The sequence below is a fragment of the Phoxinus phoxinus genome (assembly GCF_949152265.1).
Source record: "Phoxinus phoxinus genome assembly, chromosome: 18".
Lineage (NCBI taxonomy): Eukaryota > Metazoa > Chordata > Actinopteri > Cypriniformes > Leuciscidae > Phoxinus > Phoxinus phoxinus.
Genome location: NC_136893.1, coordinates 20,059,025 through 20,065,029, shown reverse-complemented (window position 1 = coordinate 20,065,029; position 6,005 = coordinate 20,059,025). Strand labels below are relative to the sequence as shown.

Genomic DNA, 6,005 nt, shown 5'->3' with positions numbered 1-6,005 from the left:
GCGCACCCAGCGCTGCCATAGAGATATTTACGTAGAGCCACATTCAACCGCTTCAGATCTCAGATACGTCGGCGAGTACTTTTATTTTTATTTTTTTAATGCCATGAACCAGAACAATACAATGAGACATAATCATTAAAAGTAAAAAATAAATATATATAATAATAAAAAATAATAAAACAGTGCCAGAGGACAATCTTTTTTATTTTTTTAAAACAAACAACAGAAAAAGGGTGCTACACAACACCATACCTGCTTACAATGCTATAAGCTCTAATTGCCTTTTTAATTGTGCAATTACACAAAACAGAACAATAAAGCTTGATATCAATTTTAAAGCAAGAAAAGTTATAGGTTTGGACTGAGTCAGAGAATGTCTAATAGACATTGGTCAGGCCATTTAATTTTATGAATGCGAACTGTCACTCATGGTGTGTTCAAGTCCTCCTGGGAAGTTTACGACGGCATAAAAATATGACGGTTTACGGAGGTAACTTTCTTCGGAGTAAGATGGCGGTGTACTTTCTCTTAATTAATTACACAAAAATACAGCAAGGTTCTTAAACTCTACTTCTAGAGAATAAAGAACAAAGAAATGTGCATCTGGTGTGTTTTGCTTTTTTATGTTTTCAATTAATTTATGAAGTCACTGTAAACTTTATTGTTATATTGTTAGATTATAATTCTCGCACACTGAAGAAGGCACGCGCCGAAACGCGTTTGTGCAAATAAAAAGACTATTTATGCATAGTGCGGCCTCTCTCCTGTTCTAAATATTCCAATTATTCAGGCCAGCACTCTTAAAAGTTTACTTTAATCACTGAGTGAAGCCCGCTCCTATTCCCATTTAGATTATAATTCTATCATATTTTGCGCAGGCAATTAGCTTACTTTGCTCTAAATAGAAAAGCCCAACAATATCACTGCTAAATAGCATCTAGGCAGTAGCCTATATAAAAGTTATAAGTGTGGTAGGCCTATTCCGCCATGTTTCTCACTGACACGCCCCTTAATGAAAATCCTGAGCTTCCCACTCTGTGCGTTCAACTCGTAATAAGATCTTTACGACATGACTTGAACAGTAAGAATCAATGAAGCTATAACATTGCACAGCTTCTCGTTGTGAAACCATCGAGATTGAAATTCCCAAAGGAATGGGATAACCTTTTACAAGTGATGTGATAATATGTTGGCTGAACTTTATACGTATGCATACATGCGTCAGATGCCCAGTCAACTTGCTCTGGAATATTTACGGACCGGCTTTGACCGTTCCAATATGGCGGACGGCTTACGGCCCATTGAAACGGTCACTAATATGGATTCTATGTATATATTTCTATGAGGGCTGCGAACACGGCAGCCTGGGTAATGTAGGCTTTATGGATTAGGTTAGGACGTCAATGCACGTAAACAGTCTCCCAAAATTATTTGGACACATAGACCCGTCACCCTATTTAAAATGCATGATTACCATTGCATTAGATCAGGGGTTTTCAGACTTTTAGATGTCAAAAACTGTAAGATCACATACGATGGTTCCCCATCCTAAAATGGAAAAGGCAGCTACTGTATTTTCATAGACCCAACTTATACGTGGAACTTTAATATTAGGCCTATACATTTGTGGAAAATGTTGTAGTTTTATATTATTTTTTGCATCTCAATACAGTTGTACTGATTTATTATTTATGTAAATGTATTTTATTTTAATACGTTTTTATCATCTATTTTAATACATTTCAATTGGTTTATTTAATTTAACCTTGTTATTTTATTTTTTAAACGTTTTCACTTTATTTTATTTTATAACTTTTCCACGGACTAACCTTGCGGTCCCGTGGACCCCAGCTTGAAAACTCTTGATTAGACTGTAATAAAGGCAGAAAACATATTGTGATGTATTGACCAACAGAGGGCACTGCTCGCGATTGCGGCCTCAAATCATGCTATTATCATTCAGTCTTCCTGTTGGCTAATTACTAGAAAATTGGACCAGAGAGCGAACAACTGCAAGAGCATCAGCATCGTGTCATCTATCAGCTTCAAAGTAAGGCACATGTCACACATAAACTGCCTAAAGCGCCTTAAGCGTCTGTGATTCGCTACTTTTAACTACTTTTCATCCAAGTGAACAGAATAGTTTACACTGGGAAATCACACACACACTAGTGATGGGGAAATTAAGCCTCATGAAGCAATGAGGCTTTCCCCTGACTGTTCGGGGAAAAGATTCAAAGCTTCGAGAGTGTCTAGAACAGCGCCATCTGGTGCTTATTTAAAATAAAGCAGCCAGAAGCCTTTGTTAGAAGCTCTGGCACATGAAGCAACCACAACACACTCCATAGTTTCAATGTGTACAAATAAAATCCTTACAAGTTTGTGTTTGATTTGTTCATTAAATAAATAAATAACTTTTCCCATTAAAGTGCGACAATAGAATATAATATAAGCTTAAATGATTCAATAAGATTTAATGTAGGCCTCTCTCTCTCTACATACGAACGCACGCACGCAGCCACGCACACACACACACACACGCGTAATGAATAGGACATTGTCTGATAGAATCATCTGTTATTACATGTGCTTATGACACTTGGCAGTGATAGTAACTGTAGGAATATTTTACATCTTAGAGATGCTTCTAAGGCGTTTGATCGAATTAACCATACTAAGTTATTTACAAAATTGCAGGAAAGAGGGGTCTCCCCAGTCCCCATATATGATAAGAATCTTAAATTTTTGGTATACATCAAAGCCAAAAACTCAAATCTAAATTCCCTGAAGCCCTAGACTCAATTATTAGTTCTATTCTAAATCTATCTATCTATCTATCTATCTATCTATCTATCTATCTATCTATCTATCTATCTATCTATCTATCTATCTATCTATCTATCTATCTATCTATCTATCTATCTAACTTATCTATCTTTTTTTCTTTCTTACTAATCTTTCGATCTATCAAACTTTAACATACTTTAAACATCAAACTACTTTAAACTTCTTCAAACTCTCTGGTCCGGCTTTCTCAAGCCAACTTAAAGTTTGTCTCAACAAACTTTTCTAGTTAAAGTGAGGCTTCATTTGTCATCGATCACGTGACTCTGGTAAAACCAATGCACACCCCGAAACGGGGCTTCACTAGAAACTGTGTCGCTTACGCGATACGCACATCGAAGCTTCAGTGTCATATGTAACATCACTAACACACACACACACACACACACACAGAGGAGGCCGTTACGTTTCCGTTGGCTAAGACAATCTTGTTCATTCTGTGGACGGACTTCAGTTGTTTTTTTAGCTTTTTGCACCGTGAAACTTTTAAGAGTGTCAAATTAGATATTTAAAAATGTGATAAATGTGTTCTTTAACATTGTGCTTCAGCTGGCTAACTTTGAACCGATGGCCTATATAGTGCATGGATATGCTAATTAAAGTCACCATGAAATCAAAATAGAAAATTCAAAACAAGTTTTGCAGCCTTTAGTATAAATGATTTACCACATCAGCATTTTTTTGTATTAATGTTCCCTCGTAATCCTTTTATCAAAATAACTTCCCCTCCCTCTTGCAGATCTTCTCTTCTCTGATGACGTGTTTACTGGCCCGAGGGCGGGGCAACCTGTCACTCACATCACATCAACAAATAGCAAACCATCCAATCAATTCCTCATGGACAAAATCAAACCCCGCCCTGTATTTTTATTGTCCGAGAAGCAGTTTCGCTCAGATATACTTCACAATAGGTAAGAAAAGAATATAACAACTTGTGTTTCAGGCCTACTTAAGCATGAACCATTCCCTTATAACGATAGGATTTGTTTATTCACCAGCATTAGCAATGGATTTCTTGCAATCAATAAGTTAGGGCTAATGGGTGAACACCACCTATCTAATTAATATTCATGAGAAAGGTCTACACCTGAAGTACAGCATGTGGCATAATGTGAGGTAGTTTATTTACTATTTATATAAATAAACGCTTCAATAACTTTAATAAAGAATATATATTGTTAACAGATCATTAGTTAAAATGCATTCAAATATTTATGAACATCATTAGATAATTTCATACATGTTCACATTTAAAGGTTCATAAAATTACTAATCTGTTGGGTTTCCCAAAATGAAGTTTGTGAGTTGATGAAAAGCTAATAATTAAATCATAAAATGTACAATTAAAATGAATAAATAATTATGAAAATAAAACAATGGTAAATACTAAAAAATATTAAATATTTAATTTGTTTATCTGCATGTCATGTGACTATAACTGACATCAGAGTACTGTGAACATGTGAATGTTTTATTAAATTATTGAAATATCAAGTTAACTTTTTAATTATAAATCTCAAGGGGTACTTCAAGTAAATACTTTTTCAAAGGGATTCAGCTGACAAAAAGTTTGGGAAGCACTGTATTAAACTATACTTTTATTAATGACCAAATGCGCGTTATTTTACAGTGTTGTGATTGTGAATATATATTTTCATAAGGAAAGGCTGCTGTTGTTCATTGCTGAACAGTGAAGGTGTCTAATGTTCTTTGTCTAGTGTTTCTGTTTAGCTTTTTGGCAGTTCACAATGTAGTTTCTAAATTAATATAGAATACAAGGATTGGTAATTAAAGAAACTATTAAGAAAAGTTTATTTAAAATGGTTTAGATCAAGTAAGCTTTAGCCGTGTTAGTCACATAAAACTGCATTTAATGTCAGCATAAAACACAGGGTGGCAGTGTTGCCATTGCCAGAAAAGAAAAAAAGAAACCCACATTGAAGATCATTTGTTCTTTCCCGGAAAGCCGATACTATAAAGCGCATGTGACGCACAAAGTTTCATGGTTGAAGTGTTAACAAGATGCTCAAGTGAGTGAAAGACTCAATAAGTGCCTGTGAAGGGTTTTGAATGCATGCCATGGGATTGTATCTCATCATGACACCAAAAGTCATTCGTTTATCCTTTCACCAACTCAAAAGTCCCTCAGATGATGGAAAAGGGAATTAATTCGGCTCATATTTCAGAATCATTGCAGCAGGAAGCTGATGCCACATGACACCATGCCTCATTTGAGAGTAGGAATAAGCGCGAGGCCATCAGTCATGACTGCAAGGCTTTTCCCCTTTTTTATTGGTTTGTTTTTACCCAAACTTTAGAGCAGTAACCATAGCAACGGGTTCTGCTTGTCCGATAAGTCTCTGAAGGGCAAGGCCGGAACGGGGGAGGATCGGGATGACGCCAAGCTTCAGAGCACATCCCACCAGCGATGAGGCAAAGGTGACGCCCACATACTATGCATTCGTTTTTTTTTTTTTTTTCACGGCTTAAGGTTGTGTATTAGACAGTGACCAAACAGCTCAGTGTTTGTTTTGGCAACAGGGATTCTCCCCTCGCGCTCCTCACCGGCCGTCACATGATGTACTTGTGACCTATGATTGGCTGATGTCTGGTTTCTGTTCCATTTTTACACCTTTTTTTTTTTAGTTATGGCGATAAGAGTGTCCAAGGTTTTAGTTTTGATTTGTTTTGTTTTTTTGTTTTTTTTCTCTGTGTTTGTTGGTTTTGATGTCATCGCGTTGCCAGGAAGAGGCTTTTTGTTTGTTTTTCCAGATAAGATAGATAGACATCTATCAGTGTTAGTTATTGTTAACTAAAACTAAAACATTTCTGGTGATTGAAATAAAGATAAAATAAAATATAAATATTAGATATAAAATAAAATAAAAATATCTAATTATATTTTACTAAAATGACAAAAACGTAAGAAATAAAATATAAATTAAAGCTAAAGAAACATGACAGAACCATAATAAAAGTACTGAAATCAAAATAAAAACAAAAAATGTAATATATTTATTATTCAATACAATTAAAATAAAACATTTTAATTAAAATAAAATCTAATTCAATATATGAATAAATACTATAATAGTATAAAATATAATATATATACTGTGTGTATATATATATATATATATATGCATATATTATATAACAAA

The 6,005-nt window shown here is 34.8% G+C and overlaps 1 long non-coding RNA gene across 2 annotated transcripts in view; it reads left to right on the top strand.

Moving 5' to 3' along the window:
- Positions 1-1,948: 1,948 nt before the first annotated feature.
- Positions 1,949-6,005, top strand: part of LOC306985526 — a 31,816-nt gene continuing 27,759 nt past the window's right edge. Inside the window, exons 1-2 of one of the 2 annotated variants that reach the window (XR_013794817.1) lie at positions 1,949-2,050; positions 3,584-3,755. This is a non-coding gene — a long non-coding RNA (uncharacterized lncRNA). Of the gene's footprint in view, positions 2,051-3,554; positions 3,756-6,005 lie in introns of those variants that run through there. The other variant, XR_013794818.1, reaches the window with a different exon arrangement.